At 41.5% G+C, this 26,619-nt stretch overlaps 1 protein-coding gene across 2 annotated transcripts in view; it reads left to right on the forward strand.

Moving 5' to 3' along the window:
- Positions 1-26,619, forward strand: part of GRIN2B (glutamate ionotropic receptor NMDA type subunit 2B) — a 450,932-nt gene that overhangs the window by 93,048 nt on the left and 331,265 nt on the right. The window lies entirely within an intron of this gene.

Raw genomic sequence — 26,619 nt, forward strand, 5'->3', positions numbered from 1 at the left:
CCATGTCCATTCTGTCAAGTGGACAAAAAAATTCTACCTGCAGGACTTTTTTGTCTGTTTGTAAAAACGGACAGCAAGCGTACGTTATTTTTTTTAACATTGAAGTCTATGGGCAACAGACGTCTAACGGACTGTCTGTTATTTTGTGTCTGTTTATTTTTTGCACATGCAAACAGCAATATAAAAAAACGGACACCAACTGATGCTAACTGATACTAATGTGTCCATTTTTTTTAACTGATTCATTAAATGGATCAGTTAAAAAAAATGGACACATTAACACCAGTGAGCATAAGTTAGTGTCAGCTAATGTCTGAATCCAACGGTAGTGTGAACCCTGCCTAACTCCTGTAACAATTCCTTACAGTTTTCTAGATCTCTGCTTGTTGTCATTCATTCTTCTTACTGCCAGACGATAAAAGTCAGCCCATGGTAATGTGATATATGGTCCATGATCATGTGGTGAACATGTAGATGCAGTTTTTATCAGGCAGGTGTCTGATTTCTGTGCTGTGACTATTACGAGCTGTGCACCTATCTCCATCACATGACCAATGGCCATATACCACAAGACCATGAACTGATTTTTATAAACTGGGAGTAAGTAGAATGAAATGTACAACTTTGTATTATATAAACAATACTATTGGTCTCTCAATATTAGTCTGAAAGTGGCCAACCCCATTAAGCACTGCAGAATATATATATATATATATATATATATATATATATATATATATATATATATATATATAGCTATCATTATTATTATGTTTATTATTACATCAAAGGTATCTAGGCATATTTTATATACATACACATTTGTAATGGAAAACAGTATAGACATGTGAGATCAAAAACATTACCCATATTAGACTGTTGTCTTCCTGGAATTGTGCCCACCCCAATTTAACGTTTCAGTGCTGCTTTCTTCCAGTGGAAGGCAGTGCTGAAATGCGTGTTGGGGTGGGCATCATTACAGGAAGATATATTATAATTGGCATTTTATATTATAGTATTTAGCCAGAAGGACATATTATAATTGGGTCATTATAATGCCAATGATAGTAACTATTATAAGCTGCATACTTCCTTCCATTGTGATGCACTTATGTAACTCTGCAATATAATCCATTTTACTTGATCATTTTTATGGTATATCAATATAGATCTCCTTGTTTTATCATGTTTTAGTTGTGATACTCAGATTTGGTATGTATTAACTATTTCTGAGTGGTATGTGTAATTTAGAGGTATAATTTTGGCTATGTGATTGTTATTTCTTTATATATTTATTATGTATGACTATGTATGTGTTGCTCTCCAACCTTCGCTACCTCTATTGGTATTTGTTGAATAGGAAATATATCATAACAAAATATATTGGGCAAAGGTTTGTGGGTCAGCATAGAACACTTTTAATCAAGTAAGGAATGGTGTAGGGAAACCCCACTGTAGTAATGAGAATAAGTAAGGCCATGTGAGGGAATCAAAGGCCTTGTGAATATCTAAAGAGAGTGACATGGCAGGGATGCCCCTAGTGTGACTGGCATAAATTCAATGCACTATTTGGTGAATATTGTCAGGGCCTTGACTTCTAGGAACAAAGCCAATTTGATCCTTCCCTGTGAGTGAAATGTGGAATTAAGACAAAGTGATAGTATCTTAGTGAAGATTTTGAGATTAATATTGAGAAAAATTATGTGGTTTCAGAATGATCAAGATATCAACTAGCAAGGAATGCTGACTTAGAGGGCATACATCTTGTATAGAATTGTAGTATTTAGCCATGTAGGGTCTAAGAATAGAGGAAAATTTCTTATAGTAAGAAGCTGTAAAACCATCTTGGTCTAAACGTTTCAGACTTTTGAGGGTTTTTAATGACTGACAGCGACACCTCCAAATACAAGAGCTCAACTAGAGTTTTCGGACAAGTGTAAATAAAAAGAAATCTAATTTGAATACAGATGCTGGGGTTTTGAAGATAGAGGCATTAAGAGAGCTTTCATTTCCAAAACTATCGGGTTACTGCAAATAACACCTTGATTCATGCACAGTTTATAAAAAGAGTAGATAGAGGGGAATGGAGTGTTGGAGCTAGTGTGGGTGAACAGTTTGTTTATGGTGTAATAACATTGGTTTGACCAACCTAACTTCCACTCAAAAATGTCGGTTAAATAGAGATCGAGCTCAGTTCTGGCCTTGTAATCTGTCATGGAGGGATTCGATTTTATGATTGCCTCAAGCTGGGATACTTTGCTCTCCAGTTCATGTTGTTTAGCTACTCTTGACCATCTTCAATGGTCTGCAGCATGAATAAGCTGACCTAGAGCACTGTTTTGTGGGCTTCCCAGAGAGAGATTGGGGCGACGCCACTGAGCTGTTGAGAGAACAGTGCTCCTCTAGTTGAGTATGTATTGGCATATCCACCTCAGGGTGGAAGGAAGGAAGTCAAGAAGGAATCAAGAATGAATCATTGAGAATCCAGGAAGTGGAAAGAGGTGTACTTATTATTTAGACACAAGAGACAGTTACAAGACTGCTTCACGATAGGGTTGAGAGGATCTTGGGCAGAATATGGTCTATTCAGTGGCGTAACTAGGAATGGCGGGGCCCTGTGGCGAATGTTTGACATGCCCCTCCCCCTTCCTGATCAACACCGAAGACCTTGGCCGACCGACCGACACCCCCCCCCCCGCCGCACTCCTACACGCTCTATTATGCCCCATAGTGGCCGTTGCTAACAGTGGCCCCAGTGGCCCCTGCACACAGTATTATGCCCCATTGTGGCCCCTGCACACAGTATTATCCCCATAGTGGCCCCTGTACACAGTATTATCCCCATAGTGGCCCCAGTACATAGTATTATCCCCATAGTGGCCCCTGCACACAGTATTATCCCCATAGTGGCCACTGCACACAGTATTATCCCCATAGTGGCCCCAGTATACAGTATTATGTACCATAGTGGCCCCTGCACACAGTATTATGCCCCATTGTGGCTCCTGCACACAGTATTATGCTATGTGGCCCCTGCACACAGTATTATGCCCCATTGTGGCTCCTGCACACAGTAGTATGCCCCATAATGAACACCCATGAACAATTATTATTCTCTGGGGTCTTTTCAGACCCCAGAGTATAATAATTGGAGACCCAGGGGGATACAGACATAAAAAAAAGCCTGTTACTTACCTATCCCCAGCTCCGCTGCAGCCCTCTGTGGTGTCGGCCTTCTTTAATGACGTACTTACGTCACATGACCCGGGACGCAGGCCCGGGTCATGTCACGTCAGGGACGTCACACAACTAGGCCCAAAGCCTGCCTGGAACGTGGAAAGGTAAGTAACACGTTTACTATGTTTCTTTACCTTTCCTGGGCCTCCGATCATTATACTTGGGGGTCTGAAAAGACCCGAGTATAATGATAGTGCTTGTGGGGCCCCCGGTGTCACTTACCGATCCCGGCCCATGCCAGGATCAATAAGTAAATAGAGCCCGTTACCAGCTAGAGTTACTCCAGACGGTAACGGCCTATTAAGAAAAGAAAAAAACTGCTGATCTAGCGGCTGTCACTGGGCCCCCCTAATGTCCCGGGCCCTTTGGCAGCCCTGCTACCCCAGTAGTTACGCCACTGGGTCTATTCTAGAATATAAAAGGTGTCATATACAACTTTTTAAGGCATTTTGCACTTCCAATTTGGAACAAACTGGTTCAGATGTGTACCAAACTCTAGGACTGAAGTGGCAAACCTGAACCTACAACAGGTACAGAAACTGTTCTTGGAGCAAGAATTCTTAGAAAAAAGCCAAGTAAATCCTGAGTTGACTCCTGAGTCCTGCTTACTCCATCCACACAACCTTGATTGACAGCCTTCTGTGTACACATACACTGATACAGGGCTAGCTGTCAGTCACTCCGTGTGGCTGTGTGGTTAAACAGGACTTCTCTTCTAAGTCCAGTCACCATTTACTCCTGCTCCTGTTTCAAATCCTATAAGCCTACACATCACAGAGCTCTTGGATAGAGCAGTAGTATCACCTGAATGGCTTGCTTTAAAACCATTCACTTCGCTGTATTTCACCTGGGGCACACAACTGTAATGGTTTTAATTAGATTATCAATATTAGTGAATGATTACAGATCAATATTCCGAACTACTTTACTTTTAGGATAGATTCATGCATATATATTGTATTTCTTTTTACTAAAATAAATACATGTTGCCCTGTTAAATAAGATGAATATCATAAATTGAATATTGTTCCTACTGCTGTACTATTGGCAAAGCTATAGAGCTGAATGGGGAGGAGAATGTATTTTAATTTCTAACAAGATATTATTATTATTATTATTATTATTATTATTATTATTATTATTATTATTATTATTTAAAATGTAAACATGTTATAGCCTGATGTACTGTGTAGGGGTATCTTTGCTATTTCAATCCTCCTAAAAGCTCTATCTAATTTTCATTGCCTAATGTCTTCTCATAGGAATGTTGCATTGATCTTAATGATTCACAATGTCACCGGATTCTAAGATTCTTGATGAGGCTATCAATAAATATCAATCCATTTACCTTGTACTATGTAATTTATTATGATGTGCCAAGACCTGTACACTTAGTAGGCGGGGGCTCATAATTTATATTGCGAGCCACTACCTGGTCAAAATAAATATTCCCAATATCTATTTTTTCCACAGTAGTCCCACAACCCTTCCCTTCATGGTAACATGGCTCCATTTCTAAACCATACAGATGCAGCAGACTTCATTTCTTATCTAAATTTACTACTTAACAATGATTTTGCTAATTTCAGGCTTTAGCCTATCAGATCTACAAAGTCAGATGTTGCTGACAATGTTCTTTTGCTACCCTAAGCTCTGCTGCTTCTGTATCAGCTATTTCCTTTATCTTATGTCTAGAATGCCACGTCTGCCCTTCAGTATTTTTACTAGTCAATGGGTATTTAGTTTTGCTGCTGAAAATGTCAAGTATTTTGTTCTGTAAATCTCTCCGACTGCAGGAGAGCAGAACGCATTTAGGATTTTTCCTGCTGCAGCCTATTTTATCTTCTCCTGTGGGTCATGGTTTCGAACTGCAGAATCTGTACCTGCTCTGGGTATCAATGTAACCATCCTGCAGAATAGCAAGTAGTAAGGTGTGTGTATGTGATACGCAGCCAAGCACGGTCTATTTTCAGCAACATCTCTATTATTCTAACACCTCCATTTACCCCCAGCTACAAGCCAGCATTAGATGATGTTAATATACTAAGTGTTTGTTAGGGGAGGTCAGATTCTGGTGATACCCAGATGTAGACCGAGTAGATAGGAACAGAACAGCTTGTCATGGAGTCTCAAAGTAGGCATGGTCTGATGCACTTCTCTAATGTAGTGTGAAAGCAGATTGAAATCAGTGAGGGACCCCTGCCATTTACTGGTCATTAACTCTAAACAAAGAGAGACAGGAATCGTGGACTTGTACTGTAATCACCAAATGCTTTAGAAAGGTGAACTGCCAAATGAATAATGGTGCCCTGTGAAAAGGTTCAGTCGCAATCACACAGAAAACATCCTTTTGTAGCACATTTATCAGTTTAACTAGCCTCCATAATCCTGTCTAAGCAAGCTAGGAGCATACATTGTAGCCACTATTCTGCATTTATTTCCCTCACACTAATATCCCAACCTCTGCCCATCGTACTCATCCTCCTGCCCATCGTACTCATCCTCTATTATGCATCATTTTAGATGTATCTATATAAAAATGTTTGTCTATTTTGCTTTTTGATATTTAGGATTCCAATCTTCTCAGTGTATACTTCAAAAGTCACCTCATAGCAGTTGTAAAGGAAAATTGCTAGATGATCCTATACAAATGTATATCTGTATTACTGCAGTCCCTTGGGCGTCCAGTTAGCTGTCTTTCATGATGCTCTCCACAAGGAGAAATAGCACCCCCCCTGCCTCACCCATCTGAACAGCACCCTATTCTGCACTGATGGTGGGATAAGGACCCTGAACCAGCTTCTTCAGGCCAGTGTCTATCTATCATTCTTATCATGGTGCAAGGCCTGTTAAAGTTTTGGATATTGATTTATAGTATAGGCAGGGGTGAACCTGCCCCTTTCTCCGCCCAAGGCGAACGACAGAAAGCCGCCCCCTCCCCCCTCCCGGAGGAGGGGGCGGAGCGGGTGTGACACATCGAAGGGGGCAGGGCTTAGCGAAGGGGGCGGGGCTTAGCGCCATTCGCAGCCAGAGAGCAGGCACGGAGAGGACCTGCTCTCTGCCTGAGCATGAGGGGAGGCCGCTGGAGCAGCGCTGCTCCAGTGGCCTCCCCAATCCACCGCTCGGTGCTAAGCCAGTCCAGGACAGCTTGTCCTGGACTGGCTTAGGTAAGCAAAAATGCCGCCCTCCCTGGGGCCCTGGCATAGCGCCGCCTGAAGCGGTCACTTCAGGTCGCCTCATGAGAGGTGCGGCGCTGAGTATAGGTACTTTACAAGAGGCACAACTTTTGACATTTTTTGACAGAGCTAATTTATGTACCATTTTCCCACAGAAACATTGCAATGCCTATATGACTTCTTATGCCAACACAGCACTCTTCCCAGAAGTGAAACACATCCCTTCAGCATTCAGTGTTCCGATAATACTGTTTGCAATAGTCACATTACTTGTTGCTTTCCTGACAGACTGTCACATGCAGCTGTAAATTGTCCAATAGATTTGAATAGGTTAACCAGAGCCAACTTTATTTACTGTTATTTCTTAATGCTTTAACATATACTTTGAAATTGTAATATTTTATGTCCTTCAATAGTATTTCCATATTTTAAAGCCATTGCTAGAAAAAGAGTTTGCATTCTTAGCACTTGTGTGTGGTGTGTGGGCTGTCATGTATCAGTGTGGGCTGTTATAACATCAGTGCAGATAAGACTTCCCCTTGTGCGATAATTCATGTACTTTGTGCAATGGATGAACAAATAGTGATCAAAAGTCTCTTATCAGTATTTGTAACAGGATAAAGGGGCATTCACGCTACTGCCGCTATCCGGCCTGGGGTTTCCTTCCTAAACCTCGGGGAAACTGGACAGGCGGTCAGCTTCAAAACCCATTCATCTGAAAGGGTTTTTAAGGGTCAGTTCACACGTGAACTGCCCGTGTGGGTTTTGATACCGAGAGAGCCGCGGTGAGCCGCGTCTCTCTCTTGTCAAAACCCGCTTGCCGCGACCATCGACCATCCCCGCGCGGCTTCCGCCTGAAGAAAGGGCATGTCATTAGCCTGCCGCTAGCAGAAAAAAAAAGCCCGGTGGTCTACATAGACCACCATTGTAAAGGGGCGGATTTTGAAGCGAAATCCGCTGTCAAAATCCGCCCCTTTGCCTATGTGTGAACTAGCCCTAAAGGTGACCGCCCGTGTCCGTATGTGGCCTCACTGCATGGAAACCATTTTATTTTTTGCAGGGACACAAAGTCCTGCATGTACGACGTTGTATCCATGGAAAAAATTTTGAAGCTGACCGCCGGCAAGTTGTCCCCTGTCCAGTTTCCCCGGGGATTAGGAAGGACAGCGGCGATAGTGTAAACCCAACCTAAGAGCTTTTTTTTACTCCATATGTTTATCATGGGTGACAACATGGGTAAAAGAGTGTTGTATTTATGAAGAATCCCTGCAAGTTTATGGGAAAACAGTTGATAAATGGACCTGCTTATTTGGAACCCCAATGCTTGTTCGCAGAGTTTAGTTTAAGGTTTTTTTTGTTTGTTTTTTTTCTGCTTGCACTTTAATTTAGTATAATTTTAATTATTTTTTGTCTTGAGCCTGGGATATTTTAATGTCCATTGAAATGTTGAATCACTGTTATTTTCTCCTGTTTGTAATAAAAAAAAAAATATTTAAAAAATCCTAAAAATGTACATAGTAATATAATTGAACATAATGTAATAAAACAGGTAGAATGTAAACCACAATATTACACAACAGATAACAAAAATAATAATAGGAAAAATAAGCACACTGATGGGATGGTATAGGGAAAATAAAGACAATGATATCACTAGAGATGAGCGAGATCGGCCAATCAACGCTGGTTCTTCTCCTACCTTTAGAAGTCTTCGTGCAGCTTCCCCGCGGCGTCTTCAGGCTCTGAATTCCCTCTGCCAGGCATCGGGCCTGGGCAGAGCAGACTGCACATGTCCGCTTGTAGTGCGGGCATTCGCAGTCGGCTCTGCCCAGGCCCGATGCCTGGCAGAGTGAATTCAGAGCCGGAAGACGCCGCGGGGACGCTGCACGGAGAAGGCTTCTCGGAGGATCCAGCCCGACCCTCACTCGTGGACTTGGTAAGTAGAATTTGATCGAGCGTTGCCTACCCCTGAAACGAGCATTTCCCCCCCCATAGACTATAATAGGGTTCGATATTCGATTCGAGTAGTCGAATATTGAGGGGCTACTCGAAACGAATATCGAACCCTATTATAAAATTATGGACCTGCTTATTATCGAATTTTACTGTTCGCTCATCTCTAGATATCACAATATAAATAACCAGCTGAATTGTTGCACAGAAATAATGAAGATAGTGATGACTTATGTGTATTAAGAGTGATGTTACAGTGCAGGGATGATACACATAGTGTACGCTCAAAGTACATTCCTTTATCTGACACTGCGGTATTTGCGTATCATGATCCCAATGGCCAAATCAGCAATTATTTAATTACTAGTAGAATATGTTAAATTATTGGTTATGCTAAAGTAAAATTTTCAGTGTCACACTAAAATTGACATTTTGAGAACGCTACAGCAAAAAAAATTTTTCCACTTTAAATTTTTATTATTTTGACATTTTACTAAGGGCTCATTCACATCTGCGCCTGTACTCCATTCTGCAGGTTTCCGTTTCCTGCACAAAACAGGGGCAGGAGACGGAAACCTGCTGGCATGTTTCAATCCCATTCATTTGAATGGGCTTGAAAAGTCTCCAGCCGTGTGCGCCGGTGAGCGTTTTATGTGCACCACGGCAAAACCGTTTTTTGTAGGTGTAATCAAGTTTTATTAGAAGATTTTCAACAGAATTATTCAAACAGACAACAATGCAAAAGAGGGGAACAAAGCACCCCAAATATAGCAAGAAAGGCTGTGCAGGGCCACAAAACAGGCAGAAACTGTTTTCTTTAAAGCGGACACAGAGTCAGACATGCAGTACTCTGTGTCCGGTTTAAAAAAAAACGGTTTTGCCGTGGAGCGCATAAAACACTCCCCGGCGCTCACGGCCGGACTCGGCATGACAGGTTTCCGTCTTCTGCATGCAGAAGACGAAAACCTGAAAAAACGGAGTTCAGGCGCTAGTGCGAACCATGCGTAATTTGTCGTAACATTGATGTGAACAACTTTTATATTCATTTCAACATTTTTATTGATTTTATATATTCAATACATATTATGTAGTATAAACTATTACAACTACTTTTTGATGAATTTTTTTTTATCAAGAATAAAAATTTATGCACCTTACACAAACATATAAAACATTTACATCAGGGGTGTAACTACCGGGGTAGCAGCAATAGCTGCTGCAACAGGGCCTGGGACATTAGGGGGCCCGGCGACAGCTTCTACCGCTTCGTTTTTTTTGTTTTTTTTGATAGGCCGTTACTGGCTGGAGTTACTCCAGATGGTAACAGGCTTTATTTATTTACCGATCCTGGCAGCGGCCACTATGGGGTATAATACTGTGTGCAGGGGCAACGATGGGGTATAATACTGTGTGCAGTGGCCACTATGGGGTATAATAGTGTGCGCAGGAATGTTGGCAGGTCGGTCAGGGTCTCCAGCGTCGGGAGGGGGGGGGATGTCAAAAGTTTGCCACGGGACCCCGCCATTCCTAGTTATGCCACTGAAGTTATGCCACTGATTTACACCCAATTAACAACATAGTGCAGCCCTTCCCCCTCCCTCCAGTGTAATTTATAAGTAGTTCATGGACAAAAGAGTAAAATTGTTTTCCAGTTACACAACTATCTATTGTCGGGCTTCAGTGATGAAAGCTCCCTGTATAAGCAATAATGACAATCTTACTATTAGGTAGTTTTCGCCTGACCAATATTGCTGCTCAGTAAGGCTGCTTGCACACTACTGTAACACTACAGTCTCCAGATCGTGGATTCTACATCTCCATATACTTCTATGGAGCCTGCAAAATTCACAGCTTTATGCACAAAGAAGTCTATGGAACCGCCAAATCCATGGCTCGTAGGCCTGTGAAAAATACTGCAGTGTACAAGCAGCCACGAAAGATACCAGACATGTTTTGTCAGTGCATGCGTGCATGTACGTGTTTGATCCATGTGTATGTATGCATGTGTGTATGGTCCATGTATATGTATACGTGTGTGTATGCACGTGCGTGTGATCCATGTGTATGTATGTGGGTGTGCATGCACGTGTGTATGGTCTGTGTACATGTATGTGTGTGTGTGTGTGTGTGTGTGTGTGTGCGCTTGTGTGATCCATGTGTATGTATGCGGGTGTGCATGCACGTGTGTAGTCCGTGTATATGTTTGTGTGCCTGCGCATGTGTATGTGTGTGTGTGTGTGTGCACGTGTGTGATCCATGTGTATGTGTGCGGATGTGCATGCACGTGTGTAGTCCGTGTATATGTTTGTGTGTGTGCGCATGTGTATGTGTGTGTGTGCATGTGTGTGATCCATGTTTATGTATATGTGTGTGGTCAGTGTATATGTATGCATTTGTGTGCACGTGCATGTGTGTATTTGTGTGTGTGTGCACACGTGTGATCCATATGTATGTATGTGTGTGTGCATGCATGTGTGTGGTCCGTGTATATGTATGTCTGTACAGGTAGTCCTCGACTTACGACGTTGATCCGTTCTTAAGCGGCGTCGTAAACCGAATTTCGACGTAAGTTGGACCATATGTTCATACAGTACTGTACCATAATAACAGTACTGTACTGTAAACACTTAGCCTATCCAAACACCTCTAATACAGTACCCTACATAATTATCAATAAACACAGGTACAGTAAAATATTGTGCAGTACAGTACGTTTAATAATGAAATACTGGGGCCACATGGTGGCTCAGTGGTTAGCACTGCAGCCTTGCAGCGCTGGAATCCTGGTGTTCAAATCCCGCCAAGGGCAAAAAAACATCTGCAAGGAATTTGTATGTTCTCCCCGTGTTTGCATGGATTTCCATCCCATATTCCAAAAAAGACATACTGATAGGGAAAAATGTACATTGTGAGCTCTATGTGGGGCTCACAATCTACATTAAAAAAAAAAAAAAAAATATAAAAAATAATAATAATAATAATGAAATACTGTAAGTGCTGTAACAGTAATAAACAGTGTACTGTAATAAACAAAGATAACAATTCCAAAGAGAGAACAGGTTTATTGGGAGGAGGCTGCAGAAGGTGCTGGAGATACTGGGGCTGGTGAGTCAAGAGGGGCAGCTGAGGTAGAGGGTGCAGGATCTGCTGCAGGCCTCTCTACATTCTTGAAATACTGCTGCAGGTTAGTTTGGAAGGAGATCATCTTCTTCTCCTCCAAGATCTCCTTGTAACACCTAAGGCAATCCATGACTCCTCTGGCAACCCTAGTGTACCTCTCCGTATTGGGATCCTCAGCCTCAAACCTTGACAACCCTTCCTCTATCAGGGCAAAACCTCCTGCCAAGTCCTGCCTTGTAAATCTCTTGGGTTCTGGGGTTGGTATGTCTTCCTCTTCCTCTATCATCTGCTTCTCCAGTTGAATAAGGTCCTCAGCAGATAACTCCTCTCCATGAGATGCCAGTAGCTCTGTGACATCCTCCTCCTCCACCTCCAGATTCATTGTCTTACTCATATCAACAACGTTCTTTATGACACTAGTCACTGACTCTTGGACCTCTGTGACATCATTCACAAACTGGGGACACAGTTTTTTCCACACACCATTCATACTGGTCTGCTTAACCTCACCCCAGGAAGCAGCAATGTTATTCACAGCATCAAGGATGTATGTTTTCCAAAAGTCTTTTAGAGTCAAGTCCTTATTCTTTTCAGTTGCTTCTAAAGCATTACCAATGACCCTTCGGAGGTAGTAGGCCTTGAATGTAGCAATGACTCCTTGGTCCATAGGCTGTATTAGGGCAGTGGTATTAGGTGGAAGATAAACCACCTTGACATTAGGGTTAAAGTCATCCAGATGTGCAGGGTGTCCAGGGGCATTGTCCAGAATTAGCAACACCTTAAAGGGGATATCCTTGGAGGTACAATACCGCTCCACGCCTGGTACAAAATGGTTGGTGAACCAGTCATCAAACACTGCAAGTGTCACCCATGCCTTCCTATTAGACTTCCAGATGACTGATAGTTGACCCTTTGAAATGCCCTTGAGTGCCCTTGGATTCTCAGCCTGATACACCAGCATGGGCTTCAGTTTGTAGTCGCCAGCAGCATTGCCCCCAAGAAGCAAAGTCAGTCTCTCCTTGCCGACTTTATGGCCTGGTGCTGACTTCTCCTCCTTGGCAATATAAGTACGGTTAGGCAAACGTTTCCAAAACAAGCCTGTCTCGTCCACATTGAACACTTGTTGAGCACAGTAACCACCCTCCTCAATTATCTCAGCCAATGCTTTAGTAAACTCACTTGCTGCTTTCTCATCACCACTAGCAGCTTCACCTTGCACTTTAATGTTATGGAAATTGGCACGATCCTTAAACCGCATAAACCAACCCCTACTCGCCACAAATTCTTCACTTTCACTTCCTTCCCCCTTTTCTCTTTTCAACGCCTCAAACAGTCGCCTAGCCTTCTCCTGAATAACCATAAGGCTCAAAGGGATACGGCGTTGATTTTGGTCTTCCAACCAAAGCACCAATAATTTTTCCATCTCAATGATAAGCCCACTACGCTGCTTTGTTATCACTGTAGCTTTCATAGGAGCAGATCCTTTCACATGTTCAAGGATACAAACCTTATCCTTGATGATTGTAGCAACAGTGGAACGACTAAGTCCTAATGACCTGCCAATTTCTGTTGGGGTTTCCCCCTTATCAGATCTCCTGATGATATCCACTTTCACCTCCATGGTGATGGCCTTCCTTTTCTTTGATCCAGTGGTATCAGATGATTCTGGCTTACGCTTGGGAGCCATAATGAAGGTTGTTATGGCATGCAGGAGACTCGTTTTCCTTGTGTAACCGGGTACAGTGTACAGTACAGACTCTATTCTTCCGCCGCTGCACGTAGTTACGCGTAGTTCGACTTACGCCGCAAAACCGCGTAAGTCGGAATGAGGCGTCGTATTAAGCGTCGTAACCACAAAACGGCGTAACTCGAGACCGTCGTAACCCGAGTACTACCTGTATGTGCACGTGTGATCCATGTGTTTATGCGTGCAAAGAGCAAGTGGCCGTGCGTGCGGTAGTTATCCGTGTGTGTAGTGTGCATCCATTTGAGTGTCTTTGCATGCGTTTGTGGAGATAAGGAGCAAGAAAAGAGCTTAGAAATGTGGCATTCACACTTGTGTCTCGGCCTTTTTTTGCACGGACACAAAGTGCTGCATGTCTGACTTTGTGTCTGTGCAAAAAAAAAAAAGATTTCATGGCGGAGGTGCTGCATACAGACACCGGCGGTTTGCTTTAAAGACCCATTGAAATAAATGGATTTTTAAAATGACTGCCGTCTACAAGCAGGTTTTCTGGGGATTTAGGTGGTGTGAAGAATCTCGCCTAACCACAGCCACTTTTACCCAGCCTCTGGCCTACCTGGCCTCGCCACAGGCAAAACTGCAATCACCTTCTTACCTTTACCGTCCGCTCTCACCCTCAGAGAGGGACCGGGTCTTATAGGATAATATGAGACGAGCTTTCTAAAGTTTTATATTTATTAACCCAAGAGGGTCGATACTAGACAGACAACATACTTAAAGATATATGCTAGCGGGTACAAGCTTATATGGTTACAGAAAGGTATGTTACAGTGCAATAAGATAAGAAGAATAAAACTGCCCATAAGAAGAAAAAACTCATGAGCGGCACCATGTCTGAATTACATACAGTGTACAGCATTCGGCCAATCAACGCTGGTTCTGCCGGTTGGAGGCGGAGTCTAATGTCGGTCCACAGCAGTCTCCATTGTGGTCCGATCTCAGATGTAGCAGCGCACAGCCAGCTCTGTGTTCAGCGCACAGCCAGCTCTGTGATCAGCGCACAGCCAGCTCTGCTACATCTCAGATGTCAAGTTACAGTAAGCGGGACTTTGGCACGGGTGAGCAGATTTTGCCTTGCCATGGCAGAAGATAGGGGGGTGCTTGTCCAGGATCGTTGGGAGCTACGGTATGTCTATTTTTCATCACATGACATAACCAAGCGCTGGAAGTGCTGACTGTAACCAGGGCTTATTTTTAGAGTATGGTTTATGTTTCAAGCCTACTCCAAAAACTTTGCAGGTACTGTAAAACACTGTATTTTTTTCAGCCGCGTTTTTACTACATGGGGCTATAAGGGATCTAGAAAGCGTTAAAGAGGAACAAATACAAAAGCATGTAATATTAATTATTATGTTGTCTGCAATTATTACAGGGGAAAGGATCTCAAGGATCGATTACACAGGATACCTATGCATTGTCCAAAAGATTATATATATATATATATATATATATATATATATATATATATATGCAAAAATATCTACATTTCTGGTTTTTATCTGTCAAGATGGGGTGTTGAGAGTACGTTAATGAGAAATAAAATGAACTTTTTTTGATTCTAGCAAATGGCTGCAACAATGAAGCTGAAAAATTTAAAGGGGACTGAATACTTTCAGTACCAATATATATATATACTATAAAAATATCTGTCAATAGTTGAATATGGTTCACAAGGTACAAGTGTTAGGGCCTTTTGCTCCTTGATGTATTTAGAATGTCCACATGACTATTCCCAATATTTTTCAAGTGTTCAATGATATTTAATGCAAACTGAAACGCAGTCTTACCATCAAAAATACCAGAACCACGATGGACCTCATTAAAATCAGTGGGATCCATTATTATCTGTTTGGTTTCATTATAAGATGGCTCTTCCACAACATTGATGGTTCTTTTATTAACAGAAGCCATGTTGCTAGTGTGAATAGAGCCTAACACATTATAGTATGATGTTACTAGAATGCTAAAGCAGACTGTTAAAATACCCTGCAGCTTCTGACAACTTTGTAAGACACAAGCATTCCAAATATTTTGCTACAGTGTATAAATTTTTTAAAATAATTTCTTCGTAACCATTTTTTCTTCCTTTAAATGTTCAGAATGGCATAAAAAAAAGGTTATGTCCGGCATCCTTACTGGCATCTGCTTCCTGGTTAATCTCAACACACAAAAAATGCCTGCTCAGTCAATCACTGGTCACAATGGTTTCTTTCCCCAGCCAGTCATTTGGTAAGAGCAGTTCCTGTATGTCAAAATGCCCAGGAAACAGAGTGCACAAGGGATCAGGGAGCTATGGAGTGCAGAAGGGGACTAGGAGAAGTGAATCTAGCATTTTTCTATGTATACCTACAGTACAGACCAAAAGTTTGGACACACCTTCTCATTCAAAGAGTTTTCTGTATTTTCATGACTATGAAAATTGTAGATTCACACTGAAGACATCAAAACTATGAATTAACACATGTGAAATTATATACTTAACTAAAAAGTGTGAAACAACTGAAAATATGTCTTATATTCTAGGTACTTCAAAGTAGCCACCTTTTGCTTTGATTAATGCTTTGTACACTGTTGGCATTCTCTTGATGAGCTTCAAGAGGTAGTCACCTGAAATGGTCTTCCAACAGTCTTGAAGGAGTTCCCAGAGATGCTTAGCACTTGTTGGCCTTTTTGCCTTCACTCTCAGCTCGGTCCAGCTCACCCCAAACCATCTCGATTGGGTCTGGTGACCGTGGACTCTCCTTCTTGGTCAAATAGCCCTTACACAGCCTAGAGGTGTGTTTGGGGTCATTGTCCTGTTGAAAAATAAATGATGGTCCAACTAAACGCAAACTGGATGGAATAGCATGCCTCTGCAAGATGCTATGGTAGCCATGCTGGTTCAGTATTCAATTTTGAATAAATCCCCAACGGTGTCACGAGCAAAGCATCCCCACACCATCACACCTCCTCCTCCATGCTTCACAGTGGGAACCAGGCATGTAGAGTCCATCCGTTCACCTTTTCTGTGTCCCAAAAAGACACGGTGGTTGGAACCAAAGATCTCAAATTTGGACTCATCAGACCAAAGCACAGATTTCCACAGGTCTAATGTCCATTCCTTGTGTTCTTTAGCCTAAACAAGTCTATTCTGCTTGTTGCCTGTCCTTAGCAGTGGTTTTCTAGCAGCTATTTTACCATGAAGACCTGCTGCACAAAGTCTCCTCTTAACAGTTGTTGTAGAGATGTGTCTGATGCTAGAACTTTGTGTGGCATTGACCTGGTCTCTAATCTGAGCTGCTGTTAACCTGCGATTTCTGAGGCTGGTGACTCGGATGAACTTATCCTCCGCAGCAGAGGTGTCTCTTGGTCTTTCTTTCCTGGGGAGGTCCTCATGTGAGCCAGTTTCTTTGTAGCGCTTGATGGTTTTTGCAACTGCACTTGGGGACACTTTCAAAGTTTTCCCAATTTTTCGGACTGACTGACCTTCATTTCTTAAAGTAATGATGCCCATTCGTTTTTCTTTACTTAGCTGCTTTTTTCTTGCCATAATACAAATTGTAACAGTCTATTCAGTAGGACTATCAGCTGTGTATCCACCTGACTTCTGTACAACACAACTGATGGTCCCAACCTCATTTATAAGGCAAGAAATCCCCGACAGGGCACACCTGTGAAGTGAAAACCATTTCCGGTGACTACCTCTTGAAGCTCATCAAGGGAATGCCAAGAGCGTGCAAAGGAGGAATGAAAGCAAAAGGTGGCTACTTTGAAAAACCTAGAATATAAGATAATTTTCAGTTGTTTCACACTTTTTTGTTAAGTATATAATTCCACATGTGTTAATTCATAGTTTTGATGCCTTCAGTGTGAATCTACAATTTTCATAGTCATGAAAATACAGAAAACTCTTTGAATGAGAAGGTGTGTCCAAACTTTTGGTCTGTACTGTATATAAGCCATTACAAAAAATTATTTGATAGAGAACCTTATTAAATCATATAGCAAGTCAATACCCAAATATATAAGAAATTATTCCAAAAGAACAATGTCCTTTTGAGTACAAAAAACACACTTCAGATGTGTTCATGATACTACAGCTTTATTCTATGGTTTTTGATTTCCTGACCTGATGGAAAGTCTAACGCCTGAAACAGTGTGTTTTATTATAAAGTACGGTAGTTCCTAGTGTTTTGGGTGATTTACTAAGCCCAAAAATATTCAATGCTGAAACCTAAAGAAAATTGTATAATAAGACTTTTCAGCACAGCAGTTTGACAATAGGAAATGACAAGGCCTGGGTTAAATTTAGACAGAAAGTTACATAACCAAGGGCCGAATTTAGTAGAAAGACGTTGGGCAGACCTGATTGATTTTATAGGATGAATGGATTCTGGAAGAGAATCACAAACAGATTGGATTGCACATGGAATACACAGTGTTATCTGCTTTCAGGGTGATGGCATACATTCTTTGAGCAGTAGAATTAGTAAAATTAAATAGCAGATTCTTTTTTTTTTTTTTTAAAGGAAATGAATGTAGAAACTATTGGTAGATTTACAGATCAGGAAGTTTGATTTCTGTTTATTTAGTAAGAATTAGTCGTAATAATAAATGAATACATTGGTGTAAATGTGTTCAATACCAATTAGTTAGCTATATGTTTACCTAATTACAAGTAAAAAAGAAAAAAAAAGACTGTTATTTTTTAATTTTTATTTTAAATAAAAGAGCAGAAGTCACGTCACTGATCACCGCTACTTCCATTTTGACAATGCCCACTTCCCTACCCAGGTCTTTGCTTTCTGGTCCCTTTCCACACGAAGGAAATGATCACTTAGCCAATTACCACCTAGTGGTAGCCTACCTTCACCACTGATTGGCAAAGTGGCATTTCTTATGTGTCAAGAGAACTAGACTCGCTAGGAAGACAAGTATATTCCAGCCAGGCACCTAAGGGGTGTGTGGTGAGACCCACACCAGGGAGGTCAGCTGACTAATCAGGCCCTAATAACAGTCTGTGTGTGAAGACTAGCAGTATGGCACCACACTGACAGAGCTGATCTCTCCATACCATCCCCCTCATTTCCGCATCAGGAGAACTGTGACTTCTGGCTACCTTCATAGCTCTCGTTGTTTGCGACAAATTAGATTTTGTTTAAAATTGACAAACTGACAATTTGGATGAAAGGTGCATTCGCATGTCAGTTTGCCTGCAGTGCCTGGAACAAATCAGATAATATGCAAATGTGTGTAGACAAACCAGTGAGGGTTAAGTGTGTTTACCCAGTGAGATAACAGACCTGGGACCTGAGATAAGGCTGATGCAGCAGCAGTGTAATATAGTATGTGAAGATAAATTCATAACAGTCGCAAAATCATATCATTTACCGGGATAAAAAGTAGCCTATGTGTTAATCAAGGTTACAATCTATCTATGTGCCGAATTTCAATTAAAATTCGTTCAGCCGTTTTTGCGTGATTGGCTAACAAACATCCAAATTTTCACATTTATAATAGTAGGATAGGATATGCAAACGAGCAGCCTGGAGCACAAAGGGCACCTTATATGTTCCAAACTGCAACACCCCATACAGTTCTAATAAACCCGCCTTTTCACCTTGCTTCTGAGTGACAGGGCCTCACACTATCATTATTCACTATGATATATTGAGTTCAATTCACACAAGCCATAGGAAATGCAGCCGTTACATGGATGGTGTTTGTTGGACTGAATAATGCTGTCTGAATGAGCCCTCAAATATAAAGTCTTGCCGAGGTTAAAGGTTTATAGAATGGATTAGGATATAAGATGCTGCAGGGTTGTAGAACATCATCTGGATAGAGTAGAGTCAGACCTCTGCTTAATTGTGTGTCCAATCCTTTAATCACCTGGTGCTTCCTCTAGTGCTTCTGCTAGTTTGGATATGTTAACACTAGGCCATGAAAAATGTCTGCTACAATTAAATCAGCCTGTTGCACATTAGTGGAAAATGAATATTAATAAAACCTGACCATGTGTGATGGGGTAATGCTAATATCCAGGGAAGCTTTTCATGAATGAAGATTAGAATCCTACAAAGACAGCTACAATTTAGGAAAATGTACAATATCGTCTTGTGTTAGTGGTGTATTGGTGCCGTTTAAGAAAGCAGTACTATAGGACAAAGATTTATATGACATTCTGCTTTCTTATTATTTTAGGACGTTTCATTAAGACTAGGGCTACATGGTCATTCTCACAGCACAACATTAAGATTACAATGTCACGATGCTAAATCACAAAATGCTGGAATTCAGTGTCATGCTGCCAACAATCCAAAGCTACTAGATTCAACCACATTCACTATCGTTGCTTGTGATTTTGCAGTGTGACATTTACAATCGTAAGATTTTGCCGACAAAGCTGCTGTGTAGTCATAAAGAAATAGTCCCGTTATAGGCCGGGGCACCATGTTGCAAAAACGCAGCGTTTTTGCACATTTTTACCCCACCTGCAAAGGGGATGGGATTCTGGCTAATCTCATCCACACATTATAGAAAAGAAATTGCAGTGGAAAGGCCACGATTTAGAAAATACAAGCATTTTTGCAAATCTCAGCATGTCAGTTATGCTGCGGAAAAACTGCAATTGTATGTATATGTTTGTGTATGTAATATATATATATATATATATATATATATATATATATATATATATATATATATATACACTCACCGGCCACTTTATTAGGTACACCTGTCCAACTGCTCGTTGACACTTAATTTCTAATCAGCCAATCACATGGCGGCAACTCAGTGCATTTAGGCATGTAGACATGGTCAAGACAATCTCCTGCAGTTCAAACCGAGCATCAGTATGGGGAAGAAAGGTGATTTGAGTGCCTTTGAACGTGGCATGGTTGTTGGTGCCAGAAGGGCTGGTCTGAGTATTTCAGAAACTACTGATCTACTGGGATTTTCACGCACAACCATCTCTAGGGTTTACAGAGAATGGTCCGAAAAAGAAAAAACATCCAGTGAGCGGCAGTTCTGTGGGCGGAAATGCGTTGTTGATGCCAGAGGTCAGAGGAGAATGGCCAGACTGGTTCGAGCTGATAGAAAGGCAACAGTGACTCAAATAGCCACCCGTTACAACCAAGGTAGCCAGAAGAGCATCTCTGAACGCACAGTACGTCGAACTTTGAGGCAGATGGGCTACAGCAGCAGAAGACCACACCGGGTGCCACTCCTTTCAGCTAAGAATAGGAAACTGAGGCTACAATTTGCACAAGCTCATCGAAATTGGACAATTGAAGATTGGAAAAACGTTGCCTGGTCTGATGAGTCTCGATTTCTGCTGCGACATTCGGATGGTAGGGTCAGAATTTGGCATCAACAACATGAAAGCATGGATCCATCCTGCCTTGTATCAACGGTTCAGGCTGGTGGTGGTGGTGTCATGGTGTGGGGAATATTTTCTTGGCACTCTTTGGGCCCCTTGGTACCAATTGAGCATCGTTGCAACGCCAAAGCCTACCTGAGTATTGTTGCTGACCATGTCCATCCCTTTATGACCACAATGTACCCAACATCTGATGGCTACTTTCAGCAGGATAATGAGCCATGTCATAAAGCTGGAATCATCTCAGACTGGTTTCTTGAACATGACAATGAGTTCACTGTACTCCAATGGCCTCCACAGTCACCAGATCTCAATCCAATAGAGCATCTTTGGGATGTGGTGGAATGGGAGATTCGCATCATGGATGTGCAGCCGACAAATCTGCGGCAACTGTGTGATGCCATCATGTCAATATGGACCAAAATCTCTGAGGAATGCTTCCAGCACCTTGTTGAATCTATGCCACGAAGAATTGAGGCAGTTCTGAAGGCAAAAGGGGGTCCAACCCGTTACTAGCATGGTGTACCTAATAAAGTGGCCGGTGAGTGTATATATATATATATATATATATATATATTATATACTGCTTTCTGAAAGACATGAATGTAAATCATTGATGCAAACACTATGCAAATACTGGGAGATTCCAGCACTTAAGCCTGCAGAATTGAGATTGCAGCTGTGGGGTATAATATAACAGGCTACACTCAAGATATATAGAAGTAATGCAATAAATTAGCAATGTTACTCAGTTTTGAATGTATATTAGTTCTACTGTAGATAAACCTGATAAAACCACTCAGTGGTTAGCACTTGTCGGATCTGGGGTCATAGGTTCAAATCTGACCAAGGACAACATCAACAAGAAGTTTGTATGTTCTCCCTACACTCACCGGCCAGTTTATTAGGTACACCTGTCCAACTGCTCGTTAACACTTAATTTCTAATCAGCCAATCACATGGCGGCAACTCAGTGCATTTAGGCATGTAGACATGGTCAAGACAATCTCCTGCAGTTCAAACCGAGCATCAGTATGGGGAAGATAGGTGATTTGAGTGCCTTTGAACGTGGCATGGTTGTTGGTGCCAGAAGGGCTGGTCTGAGTATTTCAGAAACTGCTGATCTACTGGGATTTTCACGCACAACCATCTCTAGGGTTTACAGAGAATGGTCCAAAAAAGAAAAAACATCCAGTGAGCGGCAGTTCTGTGGGCGGAAATGCGTTGTTGATGCCAGAGGTCAGAGGAGAATGGCCAGACTGGTTCGAGCTGATAGAAAGGCAACAGTGACTCAAATAGCCACCCGTTACAACCAAGGTAGCCAGAAGAGCATCTCTGAACGCACAGTACGTCGAACTTTGAGGCAGATGGGCTACAGCAGCAGAAGACCACACCGGGTGCCACTCCTTTCAGCTAAGAACAGGAAACTGAGGCTACAATTTGCACAAGCTCATCGAAATTGGACAATTGAAGATTGGAAAAACGTTGCCTGGTCTGATGAGTCTCGATTTCTGCTGCGACATTCGGATGGTAGGGTCAGAATTTGGCGTCAACAACATGAAAGCATGGATCCATCCTGCCTTGTATCAACGGTTCAGGCTGGTGGTGGTGGTGTCATGGTGTGGGGAATATTTTCTTGGCACTCTTTGGGCCCCTTGGTACCAATTGAGCATCGTTGCAACGCCAAAGCCTACCTGAGTATTGTTGCTGACCATGTCCATCCCTTTATGACCACAATGTACCCAACATCTGATGGCTACTTTCAGCAGGATAATGCACCATGTCATAAAGCTGGAATCATCTCAGACTGGTTTCTTGAACATGACAATGAGTTCACTGTACTCCAATGGCCTCCACAGTCACCAGATCTCAATCCAATAGAGCATCCAAACGCTCACTCATTTTGGCAAAATACACTTGTAAAAAATACACGTGTAAAAATAAGACTCCCATTGACTTTAATGACATTTTTTTTACACGTGTAAAATGTCATTGAAGTCAATGGGAGTCTTATTACGTGTATTCTTTACATGTGTATTTTGCCAAAATGAGCACGCGTTTACTCTGTGTGAATTACACAGTTTTAGTGTTAGTCTTTTAAGAATTCCCCATTCTATACAGAGCTGTGCAGCATTGTGTGCATGTGTTTGTATTTATTGCATATTTTGGTGTTGTGATGATGTGATGAAGAATGATGAATCGTGCTGGCGCCACTTCTTGTTCTGGTAGTCTACTGGATGCCAATGTCAACAGAATACACACATTGCAGCCTCTTGCTTTACTGTCATACTGGCTATATTAGGACTTTGAAGTATCCGGTCTGGGGTCTTTGGTGTGATCAGTGTAGTGTTTGATGGTATTTTTTCCAGTTTTTTCCTGAAAGCCAGTAGTGTGAACAACAGAGTTGATTTTAACTTCTGTATGAACAGGAACGCTGATATATCTAAAAAAACATCTGCTATGTGCATTCTGTGAAACCACTGAGAAGCTGCTGTATACCTTCCGTGAATTGCTGTGAAGTCCTACTGTAACAAAAAAATACCTCAAGTAATGTGCCCTGTGAAACTGTGGTCCGGGTAAATCTTAATAAAAGTGCCCAGTGAGAGCAGGACGTAGTTAGGCTTTTTCGGCCTAGACTCAGCCCTATTCATCTGTTTGGGTAGGCTGGTGTCTGTATACATAGGCATACCGTACTGACACATTCCTAAACACATATACTGTACATGTATACATATAGCATATACATACGCACACATTCTAAATATTTGTTTCTGGCTGGAGACTATAACATTCTACGGTGATCTGACTGCAGTCAGGACTGAGTGTTGTAGCCATATTACAATTGCTATGATATAAAGTTCTGTGGATTATAGTCAAGAACTTTAATTCACTTTCAGCAAATAATTTTGTCTTTTTTTGAAAACCCAACACAAGTCCATACAGTATATTGAGATTGCCTGTAGAACCTGATAGTGAAGATTGGTGCAGACTCTGCAGGAGAATAGCGGTGATGGCAGGACACATATCCTCATAATGGTATTTGAACTTAAGTGTGGACTAAGCCTATAGCGCAGAATATGGTGACAGTTCTTGGCTTTCCTCTGTGAAAAGAAATATTCTAAAATAAGGCGCACAAGAACAACTACAAAACCTTAAAGGTTGAGCAGGGGAAGTATCTGGCCCGCCATTCCTTTCTAGGCAAAACAAGGAATTGTACAATGGAGATAAAATGAGTATAAAGTTTTTTCTTTTTTTTTGAGGGGGGGGGGGGTGTAATCAATTGCAGAATGGGATCTCTTATCTTTTAATTAACATATTTCGTAGCTTGCAAAACACTAAATGTTTATTATATTGAAAGCATGAAGGTTTTTTTAATATGCTAGAAGCTTACTTACTGGAAATGTAATTTTTCTCAGTCAATAAGACTGATTATGTACAATGACAAACATTGCAGGCACCCAAGAAGTGAAGCACTCAGTCCTATTCCCTGCAGTGCCCTTTGTTGGAAAGTGGGAGGCAATAATGTATAAGAACATACAGACTTCTATTCTTTCTGCATTTCCCTGTATGGAGTGGGAGAAAGAAAAGAAGTAGAGACAGAAAATAAACCATTCTCCTGCAGTTTCCTGTGTAGAGAGTAGGAGGGAATAAAGTGGATTGCAATAAAAAATGTCAAGGTTAATGAACACATATGTAGCATTTTCACTCACACGGTGTACTGTAATAATGGAAGTTGTGCTTATATAATTATAATTACTCTAAAAGCCACGCCATCAAGCATCTCCGTTCACTTTCTGGTAATAGCACTTCCTTTTACCTTTATCAGTCATTATAGAGGCTGTAATAATTAATTGTACTACATTGACAGTATCTGGTTTGACTTATTATACCGTGGCATAATATCCGTTCGAGTTTCAAGATGGAAATAGAAACAGTTAAACTGTACATGGAGGTTTGCGTAGGACCAAGAATGTTGGTGCAATGAAACAATACACCTCTTTCTGTTGGTACGTGGCCATTATGAAGGGTATGCCACTGTTTTTGATTTAAAAATCGCCTACTGTTTTGTGTCCGCAGCTCCTATTCAATCTTGTGTGTATCCATGGTTTCAGACTGCTATAAACACTTTCATCACACTTCCTTTTCATCTATCCACTGGTTTTTTCTGGCCCTCTGACTGTAATGTATGTTAGCAAAAAGCATAAGATAGACGGAAGACAGTTTGAATGAAGGATCAGACTAATTAGGTTCGGCATACCTCCCAACTGTCCCAGTTTCCCAGATTCTGGGTCCTGTCCTGCAGTCCCAGATGGTGGGATAGTTGTCCCAGATTCAATTGATCCTCATCCGGAGAGGACACAGATGAGTTGAATACAGTGGTGAGGCATGAGTGGATAGTTCCTGCCTCACCACTCTGCCCCTTATGTGCTCCAGCTCCGGGAAATGTAGGCGCAATGTGATGACGTCACTCACATCACACCTGCAGCTCCCTGAACACCCCAGGACAATAGACTGGAGACTGTGCAGCAGGGGATTGAGCAGAGGTAAGTATCAGTGGGTTTTTTATGTTAAACCTTAGCAGATGAAGAGGGACATTAAACTGTGTAGGCATATAAAGAGGGACATTAAACCGGAGGTGGACATTAAACTGAGGCAGTTGGAGGGGATATGACAGGGGCTCTATCACTGGGAAAAGTCATTTTTAGCTAATCACATCCTTGAATAGGCTTTAGAAATGCTATTCCACACCTACCTTTAGTATGTAGATTGCCGCAGTGGTTTATGAATAAGTCAGTTTTTATTTATATGCTAATGAGCTTCCAGCCAGCACAGGAAGTTCCCAGCAGCACTCGTATCTTCTATTATCTCCTATGTGTGTCTGCAAACAGGAAGCTGAGTCATCAGTAGCAGCCACCCATAGGAGTCAATAGGAGAGGAGTGCACAATGTATCGTGCACCAGTCTAATTAGCATATGAATAAAAACTGACTTATTCAGAAACCACTGAGACAATCTACATACTAAAGTTAGGTGTGGAATAGCCTTTCTAAAGGCTATGCAAGGATGTCATTAGTTAAAAATGCCCCTTTAGACTGTTGGTGCACCAGGAGAGGGACTTTATACTGTGGGGTAAATTTGAGGAGAACATTATAATTTTGGGGAAAATAATATTACAGTAACTGTAGGACCATTATACTGTGTGGGGAGCACAAATAGAAATAGATGTGAATGGAGTGAATTTAGAAGTGGGTAGAGCTAAATTTGACGCTGATAAATTTTGTCCCTCTTTCTGTCCTTTGAAAGTTGGGAGGTATGGTTTTGTGTGCAGTCTGTAGCAATAGAAACATACAAGACTGCATAGAAACTGCAAAAAAAAAAAAAGACATTTTATCTCCAAATTATTTAAAATTTACTCCTTTTAGTATTAAAGTTATCCAAAACAGTGTTGTAACAGGGGTGTAAAAAGGATTATCTTATCTTATCTTAAAAGTGAACCTGGAAACTATAGACTAGTAAATTTGACTTCTATGGTGGGTAAGATATTTGAGGGCTTTCTAAGAGATGCTATTGTGGAATATCTCAATGAAAATAATCTTATAACACCCAATCAGTATGGGAATATGAGGAATTGACATGGGTAATGCAGTGAATGTTGTGTATCTGGACTTTTCAAAGGCTTTTGATACTGTATCAGATAAAAAGGTTGGTATGCAAAATAAGAATGTTGGGACTGGGAGAAAACATATGCATTTGGGTTTGCAACTGGCTCACTGATAGGAAACAGAGGGTACTTGTTAATGGTAAATATTCAGACTGGGTCACAGTCACCAGTGGGGTGCCGCAGGGGTCAGTATTAGGTCCTCTCTTGTTTAATATCTTTATTAATGACCTGGTAGAGGGTTTACAAAGCAGGGTGTCCATATTTGCAGATGATACTAAACTTTGTAAGGTAATCAAAAATGTGGAGGATAGTAGAATATTACAGGAGGATCTAACGTGTGGAGACAAAGGTTCGTATTGGGATGG

The sequence above is a fragment of the Leptodactylus fuscus genome, chromosome 9 (assembly GCF_031893055.1).
Source record: "Leptodactylus fuscus isolate aLepFus1 chromosome 9, aLepFus1.hap2, whole genome shotgun sequence".
Classification (NCBI taxonomy): Eukaryota; Metazoa; Chordata; class Amphibia; order Anura; family Leptodactylidae; genus Leptodactylus; species Leptodactylus fuscus.